Genomic DNA, 14,235 nt, shown 5'->3' on the forward strand with positions numbered 1-14,235 from the left:
TTTTGTCTTCTACTTCAATCAGAACTCCCATCAATGGAGTTCATACTGGCTGCTCCTCAAGATGCTGCTCCAAACATAAGTCCACCCCCAATGCTACACCATACTCACCAACTACTTTTCCTCACCCAGGAGTCCTTTCCTTGCCTCTCTCCCTAGGTCTTTTGGCAACCCATTGGAGCTCCTTCTCAAGCCCCTTGGACCATCTCCTATCACCCCATGACAGACCTTCATGTCTACCTACTTGCAGCTAGTGGATATACATCTGTAGCCACAACCATTAGCAAACCAAAATACCAATCACTTGCTCAACCCAGACCTTTTGTTGAGCTCTGATACCAATTTGATGCACAACACCTAAAACAACACTACTCTTAGGGTACTCATTGACCCAAACATCATTCAATTTGATAGGTTTAAGGAGTCTAACAAGATTAAATACCAAAATCCACATTTTTTTCATCAACCAACTCAATAAAATAGAGGCATTCTTTTTACAAACAAACAATCATCTTACAAAAGAATAACTATCATCAACCAACCGCAAGATCTGACCAGTTCAAACGAAACTATCCTTTTCATTATGGCTGTCATAAGATTTCAACAGTTTTGTATTAGTCATTAATAACTTTTTCAAATGACATTATTTCGTCAATCTCTTCAGTGGAGTTTTAGATAACTTCATGAAGAATCTCGAGTCCGATTTAGTGGGAGATCCAATAGTTAAAAACAAAGTTATGCTATTTTTCGTATGACAGGTAACCCTAGGAACAGATTCTGGTAAGTTTCAAAAAATTTATCATAACTTTAAAAATACTCAATGAAAAGGCATCAAATAAATTCCAAAGCAAATTTAACTCTTCCATATACAACTTCCAATTGGTTTTTAGACTCATTCAATCAAAATACCAATAGAAATATGCCTTGGAAGCAGTAAAAATGTGACTGTCATAAATGTTGAACAAGAACTTCAATTTATCCATTGGTTCTTCAAAAGGAATTGCAAATGATTCACATAGAATTCACTTCCTTCGTCATTCCTTCTACCACTATTACATGAGATATTTGCATCCAAAAAAGAAGTGGTTTACAAACTCTGTAACTATCAACAATACTGCAGAATTGTGTGACAGTGAGTGGATTTAAAGTTCTAACTTTACAAACTCTCCTCCAAACTTTGTCACCATCTTGAATTTGACCAGAAAAGGGATTTTATAGCCTCCTGTCGGTTTCATAATTGTTCTAACTACTCCATGACTGAACTACAACACTTTGATAACATTTTAAGCACTTTTTTAGCTTAGCAACTTTTGATGACAATTTGACAAATTTTGTGTTTGAACTCCAAACTTAATAAAACTTTGTATGGATACTCTAAACATCCTAATATGACTCAAATAGAAATTTTACATCAATTTTACCCTTCTTTGGGTATTTTGCACAATTGGGCCTTCTTGACTCAATCAGGACCTTAATAGACTATTTGAACCATTGGCTTACATCACCTTACAAGATGAATCATAATACTTTGAAATGACACTTATTTCATTAAAAAGACTCATGACCTCATGAAATTGCCCATTGACCACATGGTGTATCTCTGGTACTAGGTGCTCCTGCACCATACTGCCAACCTTGAAAGCTTTCCAAGTTTCTTGGAAACATAGAATAGCGAAGCATTCTTGCCTTGATGCCTTTGTCTTCATTAAACTTTGTCTTTTTGGATTTTCTTGATTCCTTTGCTACAATTTTTGTCTTCTACTTCAATCAAAACTCCCATCAATGGAGTTCATACTGGCTACTCCTCAAGATGCTGCTCTAAACATAAGTCCACCCCCAATGCTTCACCAAACTCACCGACTACTTTGCCTCACCTAGGAGCCCTTTCCTTGCCTCTCTCCCTAGGTCTTTTGGCAACCCATTGGAGCTCCTTCTCAAGCCCCTTGGACCATCTCCTATGGCCCCATGACAGACCTTCATGTCTGCCTACTTGCAACTAGTGGATATACATCTGCAACCACAACCATTAGCAAACCAAAATACCAATCACTTGCTCAGCCCAGACCTTTTGCTAAGCTCTGATACCAATTTGATGTAGAGCATCTAAAACAACACTACTCTTACGGTACTCATTGACCCAAACATCATTCAATTTGATAGGTTTAAGGCATCTAACAAGATTAAATTCCAAAATCCACAATTTTTTCATCAACCAACTCAATAAAATAGAGGCATTCTTGTTACAAACAAACAATCATCTTACCAAAGAATAACTATTATCAACCAACCGCAAGATCTGATCAGTTCAAACGAAACTATCCTTTTGATTATGGCTGTCATAAGATTTCAACAGTTTTGTATCAGTCATTAATAACTTTTTCAAATGACATTATTTCATCCATCACTTCAGTGGCATTTTAGATAACTTCATGAAGAACCTTCAGTTCGATTTAGAGGGAAATCCAACAGTTAAAAACAAAGTTATGCTATTTTTCGTATGACAGGTAACCTTAGGATCAGATTCTGGTAAGTTTCAGAAAATTTGTCATAACTTTAAAAATACACAATGAAAAGGCATCAAATAAATTCCAAAGAAAATTTATCTCTTCCTTATACAACTTCCAATTGGTTTTTAGACTCATTCAATCAAAATACCAATAGAAATATGCCTTGGAAGCAATAAAAATGTGACTGTCATAAATGTTGAACAAGAACTTCAATTTATCCACTGGTTCTTCAAAATGCATTGCAAATGATTCACATAGAATTCACTTCCTTCATCATTCCTTCTACCACTATTACATGAGATATTTGCATCCAAGAAAGAAGTGGTTTACAAACTCTGTAACTGTCAACAATACTGCAGAATCGTGTGACAGTGAGAGGATTTAAAGTTCTAACTTTACAAACTCTCCTCCAAACTTTGTCACCATCTTGAATTCGATCAGGAAAGGGATTTTATAGCCTCCCATTAGTTTCATAACTGTTCTAACTTCTCCATGACCAAACTACAACACTTTGATAACATTTTAAGCACTTTTTTAGCTTAACAACCTTTAATGATAATTTGACAACTTTTGTGTTTGAACTCCAAACTTAATAAAACTTTCTATGGATACTCTAAACATCCTAATATGGACTCAAATAGACATTTTATATCAATTTTACCCTTCTTTGGGTATTTTGCACAATTGGACCTTCTTGACTCAATCAAGACCTTAACAGACTATTTGAACCATTGGCTTACATCACCTTACAAGATGAATCATAATACTTTAAAATGACGCTTATTTCATTAAAAAGACTCATAACCTCATGAAATTGCCCATTGACCACATGGTGTATCTCTGGTACTAGGTGCTCCTGCACCATACTGCCGACCTTGAAATCTTTCCAAGTCTCTTGGAGACATAGAATAGTGAAACATTCTTTCCTTGATGCCTTTGTCTTCATTAATCTTTGTATCTTTGGATTCTCCTGATTCCTTTGCTGCAATTTTTGTCTTCTACTTCAATCAAAACTCCCATCAATGGAGTTCATACTAGCTGCTCCTCAAGATGCTGCTCCAAACATAAGTCCACCCCCAATGCTGCACCAAACTCACCAACTACTTTGCCTCACCCAGGAGTCCTTTCCTTGCCTCTCTCCCTAGGTCTTTTGGAAACCCATTGGACCTCCTTCTCAGGCCCCTTGGACCATCTCCTATGGCCCCATGATAGACCTTCATGTCTTCCTATTTGCAACTAGTGGATATACATCTGCAACCACAACCATTAGCAAACTAAAACACCAATCACTTGCTCAGCCCAAACCTTTTGCTGAGATCTGATACCAATTTGATGCAAAGCATCTAAAACAACACTACTCTTAGGGTATTCATTGACCCAAACATCATTCAATTTGATAGGTTTAAGGCATCTAACAAGATTAAATCCCAAAATCCACAATTTTTTCATCAACCAACTCAATAAAATAGAGGCATTCTTGTTACAAACAAACAATCATCTTACCAAAGAGTAAATATCATCAACCAACCGCAAGATCTGATCAGTTCAAACGAAGCTATCCTTTTCTTATGGCTGTCATAAGATTTCAACAGTTTTGTATTAGTCATTAATAACTTTTTCAAATGACATTATTTCATCAATCTCTTCAGTGGAGTTTTAGATAACTTCATGAAGAATCTCGAGTCCGATTTAGTTGGAGATCCAACAGTTAAAAACAAAGTTATGCTATTTTTCGTATGACAGGTAACCCTAGGAACAGATTCTGGTAAGTTTCAAAAAATTTATCATAACTTTAAAAATACTCAATGAAAAGGCATCAAATAAATTCCAAAGCAAATTTAACTCTTCCGTATACAACTTCCAATTGGTTTTTAGACTCATTCAATCAAAATACCAATAGAAATATGCCTTGGAAGCAGTAAAAATGTGACTGTCATAAATGTTGAACAAGAACTTCAATTTATCCATTGGTTCTTCAAAAGGAATTGCAAATGATTCACATAGAATTCACTTCCTTCGTCATTCCTTCTACCACTATTACATAAGATATTTGCATCCAAAAAAGAAGTGGTTTACAAACTCTGTAACTATCAACAATACTACAGAATTGTGTGACAGTGAGTGGATTTAAAGTTCTAACTTTACAAACTCTCCTCCAAACTTTGTCACCATCTTGAATTTGACCAGAAAAGAGATTTTATAGCCTCCTGTCAGTTTCATAATTGTTCTAACTACTCCATGACTGAACTACAACACTTTGATAACATTTTAAGCACTTTTTTAGCTTAGCAACCTTTGATGACAATTTGACAAATTTTGTGTTTGAACTCCAAACTTAATAAAACTTTGTATGGATACTCTAAACATCCTAATATGACTCAAATAGAAATTTTACATCAATTTTACCCTTCTTTGGGTATTTTGCACAATTGGGCCTTCTTGACTCAATCAGGACCTTAATAGACTATTTGAACCATTGGCTTACATCACCTTACAAGATGAATCATAATACTTTGAAATGATGCTTATTTCATTAAAAAGACTCATAACCTCATGAAATTGCCCATTGACCACATGGTGTATCTCTGGTACTAGGTGCTCCTGCACCATAAGTCCACCTCTCCAAGATACATCACCTCACCAACAAACAATCACTCTTGCCTCACCTAGGAGTCCTCTCCTTGCCTCTCTCCCTAGTCTCTTGGCAACCAATGGACCATCCCATGGCACTGGACCATCTCTTTTTCCCTTGACAGACCTTAATTGTCTGCCCATACACAACACCAATTTCCTCTTGCAGCTAGATGGACAAGCACCTACAACCAAAACGCATCAGTAACACAAAATCTCAAATCTTTTTGGGCTAGGTCTTGGTGTGGATTGCCTCCTTTGGCGCTCTACCCACACACTCAGACTCTTCTAGCTCTGATACCAATTTAATGTATAGCATCATGAAATTCCAACCAAGGACTCCAAACCATCCATGAACCCCAATATATCAACACGATTCTTCAATTAGTTAGAGGCATTATCAACATCCTTAACATATTATCCCAACAACCAACCAATCAACATTTTAAGGTATGAGAAATTAAATATGCATTCAAGCATTATTCCTGATAAAAAATGGCCTCTTACATCCCATTTATCATCCACAAACACTTTATCCCCAACTTGCAAAATGATTTGGACTAGTAATGAAAATGACAAACTTGACTGTCCATGTTTTGATATTTTTGATTCTGTTATTCATATCTTTTAGCCCAGACAACATTGTTGGAATCGTTCTAGTGGAGACATAGATAACTAGTCTTTCTAAAACATATCCAAAAATTGTAAAGTTCCAACGATTAGTTAAAGATTTATGCCCTCTACACCGAGATTGTTTTGACTGTTATAGAAAAACAAGAAATGTGCATGCCCAGTCCGCTTAGGGCATCAAATATCTCACACAATACCAAACCATTCAATACCAAATCAAAACCATATTGATTTAAATTAAATCCATTGCTATAATCCAGAATATTACAATTTTTGGATGGTTACATTGTGAGATATCAACAAATCCTTGTGACTAACACTGTTAATGACGGTTTTCAGGCAATTTTTAGTAAAATCCTCATATCTCATTCATTTCACAATGAAAATGTTCCAAAAAAAAACCAAAGGAAGGATTATTCATTCCCCTATCTAATAATACTATTGATACATTGTTTCCAGGCTGTACAGGTTGCACAAGGCCTGGAAACAACTCATAAATAGTTAAAACCAATCAAAATAACAAGAATTGAGTGCACCAAAATATACCAAAATGTTCTCCTTCCTCAAATATCAACTTGGATTGATAATAAAATGGTATTTAAAGCCTCTTGACTATTCATACCTTCCTAACTACCTCCAAGACCAATGGGAACCAACTCTTCATCATTTTTGTTGCATTTTTGCAATGTTGTTTGTGCAACTTTTAGGCAACTTTTACATTTTTTGCAAGAATGACTCCAAAATTTACATGGATCCTCTAAATATTCAAAAATGGACTAAACATAACATATTACATCCATTTTACCCTTCCTTGGGTATTTTACATATTTTTGACCTTCTTGACCCAACTAGGACCCATTAGGACAACTTGAGCAACTTTTACAAATTGTTACAATTATGGCTCATAGCCCTTTACATTTTCACTCAATGGACTCAAATACATTAAAATGACCATATAAACTCAAATATGAGTGAAATGACTCATGGCATGATCTTTAACCTCCTGGTGTACCTTTGTGCTAGGTGCTCCTGCACCACCCGTGATCAACAACTTTTTCATCTTTGCTTGACAATCCTGGTTCTTCTTTGCTTTGCTTCCTCGATAGGATTTACTTAGGAATATCTTCCACTTCTTTATCTTTTGTAGAAGATTTAGCTTTTTCCTCAAGCTTCTGGTACCAATTCTTTGTGAAGACATTACAAGAATGATTATTTATATCACTATCTTTCCCATCTTCCTCACCAGACTCATTCTAAAAAGTTAATTTTAGATGGACCAAACTGCTGATCAGTTTCATCTTCAATATATTCTTCAATCTTTTCATTGGTCAGGTTCATCTGCATAAACCCAGTCATCTCAGGTAATGAAGCTCCATCATAGTCTGTTGTGAGATGAAAATCACACATTGCAGTAGTTTGGCGATTACTTGTGGATGGATGCTCAATATCCAACCTTGGTGTTGGAGCATGAAGCTTCAGTTGTTGATTTTGTTGGTATGGAATATAATTCCTCATAGGAATATCTTGATACAAAGGTGGTGGATTTTGCAGAAACTATTTCTTTAGCTGGAGTAGATCATTTCCTAACTTTTGAGCCATTGGGTCTATGGTTGCAGGGTTGGCTTGTTGTGTTTTTCCTTTTTGCAAGTATTTATTCCATTTTCCTGTGCTCAATAAGTCATCTTCAACTTCAATAGCTAACCTTTGTGTTGCTGCAAGATCAACAAATTGTCCTCTCCTTATTTGAAAACTTATGTCAGGATGTTATGCGTTGATGAAGAAACATATTTGATTCTCTTCTATGGGATTTTTATCAGTTGCAAGTCTATTGACAAGTTTATTGAATAGTGCCACAAATTCTCTCATAGGTTCATGCACTTCCTTTTTCATCTGAGTCAACTGGGCAAGAAGCAAATGCCTATCATCAATAGTTTTGAACCTATCCTCAAATTTTTGTATGAGAGTCACCCAATTATTAATGGAACCAGTTGGGAGCTAGTTAAACCATTCAACTACGACATCGATTAGAGTTTCAACAAAAAGTTGAATAGAAACATCCTCTTACTGAACTCCAAGGATCGTACATACAGTAGAGAAAGCACTGATATGATCTTCTATGGCAACCTTTCCATCTCTTGAAAACTTAGGAAGATGCTTCCTTGAACCCATTGGCAAGTCATGCAATTGATTTCCCAAAGCTAAAAGACCTATGGTTGCGCCCCATGGGACTGTCGGAGGATTTTTTTGCATGATTAGTTGTGCAAAGTTAATAACAAGAGGAGGAAGTAAAGTTAAATCTTGAAAAGATGAGGAATAGGTACTTGTTTTCTTTGGCGAAGAAGGTCTACTAGTGGACTTAACTTTATTTTTTATGAGTTGTGAAAGGTGTGGAAAAGTTGAGCTTGTCTAGTTCAGCAAAATCGAGATCAATGATACCCTTACTTCTATCACCTCTAGTGTATCTCTTGATTTCCAAAATGCTTATTAAGTATCTTGCTCCTGTTGATCTTGCACGTGTTGAATGTTTTTCCTATTGTGCCTTGGAATTACAAAGATTCTTTCAATGACGATCAACTCTTGCCCAGGACATACCCTCCTAAGAATCTCACCAAACTTTTCCTCTTCAACCAACACTTGATGTACTTGTTGATATTCTTGATCACTTCTACGACCTTTCCAAGCAAGCCTATTCAACTATGATATTACGTCTTCTTGTTTGACTTGAACCTAGTTGAGATTTGGCTGCAAGACATGTGGATTATGACGAGTTAAGACCATAGCTAGTCATAGAGGATGATATCTTATATGTTGGGTTGTCTTTGAATTTGATGTTGGTTGGGTTAAGCAGTAGGATTTATTGCTAAGAATACACGATGAAATCTTTCAACTGCTCTTTCAAACACCACCACTGGATACTGAGCTTGTCTTTCTTCTTCTTCTAGAATTAATCTCACTCTTTCGTATTCAGCCTGATTTCTTCTATTTCTCCAGGTTAAAGTATCCAACTGAGAAATTATATTTTCTTGCTCAGCATGAACCCAATATAGATTCGATTTTACCACATGAAGGACGTTCTCATGCGAAAGAACCATCTTTCTTCATGGTGGGCAAAAGGAAAGAAAATATCAAGGCGACGGTCTTCTTATTTTGGTTCCCCAACAGAGTCGCCAAAAATCTGTTAGTAAAGAGATCCATCACTTCGAAATGTTCTACTATGTTCCCAATGGAGGAGTGACAAAGAAAAGGTTCCCAACACTTAAATAGATCATTCTTTGGATACGATCTTCCTCTGCGTTTCAGAGGGGCATCTCCCTCATATGATAGGGGTATTTATATTTTCAAATAAAGTTAATTTGAAAAGAAAAAGGGGAAACTAACTATAAATGAACTTAGAAGAAATCTACACAACAAACTATGATTGTTATTAAGATTTCATTGATTTCTAACCTCATCACTATCAACTCTAGACCACACATAAGAAGGTAGTGAAATGAAGCATTGAAGTTTGCACGAAACCAATATACCTCAAAGATACTAGAGAAGTTTATAATTTTATATGACCATTGTCTTCGTGAAACTGGAAAAGTAATTTGCAAACTTGTTATTTCACTATCACGTGATAATTACATAACATTAAGCAAATTACTACTTGACAATCATGGAAACACTTCCAATTTGCATTGTATTCAAAAGATGGAGTTATACAATCCAAAATTTTAGCTATCCCAAAACTCACAAAGTCCAAAAAGTTCTTTAATAATCTATCTTTCCACTATTTATAATATCCTATGAGTAACTACCTCATAACCAAATTAAATCCTGAGTTAGTAACTCTTTTCTATGCAAATTACAATGAGTTAATAACTTAAACATTTATGGATAGAAAAAGTCAACTTTTTAACCTTTGACTCCATGAGATGGAAAATCTCAATTTAAATCAATAAGACTGAAAATAATACTTGAGACTAACTAATCAAAACACAACAAAAAGAGAATATACAAAGATTAAAGTATAATATTAATTCTCAATATCATGGAGAAGCATGTTGGCTGATTACTAGATCCTGTTGAACTGGTGTTTTGGACTTGATTAACCTATATGCTTTGAGAGCATCTACCATGAACTTGGATCTAGGAATGATCACATTGTTCATCTTCAATTTGGTAGTAGCTTGGCCATCCAGAATGTCAATCAAATCATGATAATATGAAGGCATGTCACAAGCATTTAAAGCAACTGAAATAACATGAGTCTCTTCATTCTATCTGCATCTGAAACTTGCACATCTGCTAACTCAGTATTGATTCTATCATGAAATTTGCTTAAGAGTACCTGACTGTCCATTTGCTGAAATTGTTCCTTTACTGATATATCACCAATAATGTTCATTGTGTCCTCTATTACCTTCATTTTTGTTTTCTCACAAGCTACTAAGAGTTTTTGATACTCACCTAGGCATTGCTTGATATTCTCCAATTTCCAACTTATACTCTTGCACCATGTACTTGATTGATTTTATTCTTTATGAGAGAAGAATTTCTCAGCAATGAGTACATCTATATCTATTTTACCTATTCTTTGAAATTCTTTCAAAGTATCTTGCCAAGAAATTTCTTGTTCTTTGGCATTCTTCAATTCTATAGCAATTTCTTGTTCCTGTACATCAAGTTTCATGTGAACATCCTTGGCTTTTCCAATGAAGTATAATGTCTTTGACTTCATTTGATTTATCCATTCCTCTACCATTTTACTGTGTCTCTTGCATTTATGTATATCTTCAATCACCTTCTTTTCAATAATTCATTTGGCATGCAATAATGTCGAATTTGATGCTAACTCCAACTGTGCATCTAAAGAATCCACAATGGATTTAATATAGGATGAGAGAACTTGTATTTGTTGCTTTATCTGATCCTTTGTTTCCTTATCTTTGTTTGATTTGTCAACAAGAATAGTTGCGGAAATTTAAAAAATTTGAACAACTCCCTCATGTGTTGTAGGTCCTAGATCCACCCGTGTCACATTAAAATCTGCCTCACTAGCTTCAGTTACGTCTTTTTCAACAATAGGATGGGCTACCTCAACACTTAAATTTCCTGATGAAAGACTAATTCCCAATCTAGATGCAACTTTTGTTTTCTTGTGTTTGGCTGTCCTGTGAAGTGCATTTACAACTGCATCAAAACTAGGAGCTATCCATTGAACAATTCTCTTCTTATTCTGTAAGCTCTATTGTAACCAAAATGATGAAGATGATGGCAATGATTCTTGATTATTCTCAAATGTCGAACTTAAAGATGTTGGATTGTTTGGAAAGAATTGAATTGAACTTTAGTATGGACATCATTCATTTCAGCTTCTACATGAATGGAAAAATCATCATGTTGTGGTGATGAAATAATGATAGAAGATGAAACAGAGGGGATTTTCTGATTATCCATGTTGGGAGGTTGTTGAGGTGAAATACATTCCAACTCAGCTTCTAGCTCTTGTGCAGGATTCATTATCTATCCTTTTGTCTTTGACCTCTTTTTCTTAATGACAGAACTAACTTCACATGCCTTTGCAAGATCCTTTCCTTTTTGTGGATCTTCTTCTTCATCACCTCCCTTGGATATATTTTGGTGTAGACTCATAGCTATATTTGACCTATGTGAATTAGTTGGAAGAGAAGAACTTCCTTGTGCACCACTTATATCTTTTGAAGTATTACCTTTATGTGAAGGTCGGGTTTCTATAGCCTCAATCCTCTTACTTTTAACCCATTCGAGTGTTCTTCAAACCTCATAGGTTGATCTTTCATGAATTATTCTTATCTCCGGAAGTGACCAATTTATGGGTGGAAGAGGAAGAAGTTGAATCCTCTCAAAATAAAAAGAACCAATAAAATCAGATTCATCATCCTCAATCCCATTCACATTTATTTCAATTTTTGTAATCAGCTATCTGCTTGATAGTGAGCCTCATCCAATCCCTTTTTTCATACCTCAAAATCATCTTCACATTCTTGCAAGAAATCCTCTATATTAGGAAAGTACTCAAATCTGACACCAAGTTCCAACTCTCCTACAGCATACCCTTTGCTATCAAAAGGAGACCTCATATCATAAGGGTACAGGTGAATCTTTTTTATAGACCTCTCAATACTTTGAGCATCTGAGTAGCTCTCACAATTGTAATAATCGACTCCAATAAGAAAAGAGATAATGCTTTTCCTTTTATTCTGACAAATTTTGTTGACCTGTGCAATTTGCCTGTGCACCTCAATAAGGATCAACTATCTTCAACAAACCTTGGCAACATGAGAGGGCAACCATCATAACCTCCTATCCGGATGTATGTGAACTTCGGAAATTGTATGAAGTAACTACCATACTTATGTACCAATTTTGCTGCTTCTGGAGATACTCTGAGTCCAATGTTACCTTGTAGTTCTCTTACTATTAACATAGTAAAGGCCTCATTAACCTGCTTGAAGTGATGATAATTTTCCTCCAATTGCGGTTGTTTATGGTAAAAATGGAAATAACAACATTAAAAGACTGAATGAGTTCAACCACAAAACCCTAGCCTAACAACAACAAAGATCCACCATAACATATGAAGATTACTTAAGACACTGCAAATCAAATGAAATCACAAAGATTATACCATGACATGTCCAATAGGGTTTGGATCTCCATTCTTCCTATCTCCATTGATCTTGCTTTATATATGTGCTCTCCGATTTTATGTGTGCACAAGAGCTCAACAAAGAATTAAAACGTGGTTGATAGCTTGATCCCATATGAATGTTCAAATGCTAGAATGCTTGAAGGATTGATTAGGGTTGATAATGAAGGAAGCATCTCCTTATATAGAAGACACTGTAAGGAATTAAGAGATGAATGACATGTGTCATGGGTAGAAAAGGTTAATGAATTAATTAAATAAATAAAGATTTATTTAATTAATAGAGGAAGTGGGATCAATTAAATAAATAAAAGTATTTATTTAATTTAGGGAAAATGATTATTTAAATAAATAAAAGTATTTATATAAATGAGAAATAAGGCTAGAAGAGGATAAATGAATTAATTAAATAAATAAAGATTTATTTAATTAATAGAAGAATTAGGATTAAATAATTAAATAAATAAAAATATTTATTTAATTAGACATGACAATTTTAGGTGTACATTTTGCCCCTCTTTGAGACAATGCAGCTTGTTGCGTTGTTTCAAAGAAGATAAGATGAATTGATACAAAGTTGCCCCAAGATGGGAATGAAAATGTTTATGGTAAAAATGGAAACAACAATATTGAAAGACTGAATAGATTCAACCACAAAACCCTAGCCTAACAACAATAAAGATCCACCATAACATATGAAGATTACCTAAGACAATACAAATTAAATAAAATCAAAAAGATTATACCATCACATGTCCAATAGGGTTTGGATCTCCATTCTTCCTATCTCCATTGATCTTGCTTGATATATTTGCTCTCAGATTTTATGTGTGCACAAGAGCTCAACAAAGAACGGAAATGTGGTTGCAAGTAGGCTTGATTGCATATGAAAGTTTGAATGCTAGAATCCTTGAAGGGATTCAGGATTGATAATGAAGGAAGCATCTCCTTATATAGAAGACACTATAAGAAAGGATAAGATTGAGAGGTGTAAAAGATAAATGGATGGCTAGGATTAGAGGGTAGGTAGAGGAAATAAGAAACTAATGAGAGGGTAGGTAGTGTAGGAATTAAGAGATGAATGACATGTGTCATGGGTAGAAAAGGGAAATGAATTAATTAAATAAATAAAGATTTATTTAATTAATAGAGGAAGTGGGATCAATTAAATAAATAAAATATTTATTTAATTTAGGAAAGGACAATTTAAATAAATAAAGGTATTTATTTAAATGAGAAATAAGGCTAGAAGAGGATAAATGAATTAATTAAATAAATAAACATTTATTTAATTAATAGAAGAATTAGGCTTAAAATAATTAAATAAATAAAGATATTTATTTAACTAGATAGGACAATTTTAGGTGTCTACATTTTGCCCCTCTTTGAGACAATGTAGCTTGTCATGTTGTTTCAAAGAAGATAAGATGAACTGATACAAAGTTTCCCCAAGATGGGAATGATATGCCCCCTTGAGAGATTGGATGAAAATGATTGAAAAGATCGCAGACAATCTCTCGATAATAAAGAAAGGCTAGAATGGACTGACAAGATAGGATAGAGTGATAGAGTCATGGGATAAAGAAGACTGATGTGGGAGACTAGGGCTAGGGTAGTCTATAAGATATAATACGAGGGAAAACATCATCATTGCCATCCCCACACCTAAGAGATTAGAGTGCGGAGAGAGAAGAGAGTAGTTAGCAACCATGGCATTAATGCACAAATTCGATCACATTCGCTGATATCAGAGGCCAGCAGAGGCAAGAGAGCTGGTAAGTACCACAAAACCTCCTT

Source organism: Cryptomeria japonica, chromosome 3, assembly GCF_030272615.1.
Source record: "Cryptomeria japonica chromosome 3, Sugi_1.0, whole genome shotgun sequence".
Taxonomy (NCBI): domain Eukaryota; kingdom Viridiplantae; phylum Streptophyta; class Pinopsida; order Cupressales; family Cupressaceae; genus Cryptomeria; species Cryptomeria japonica.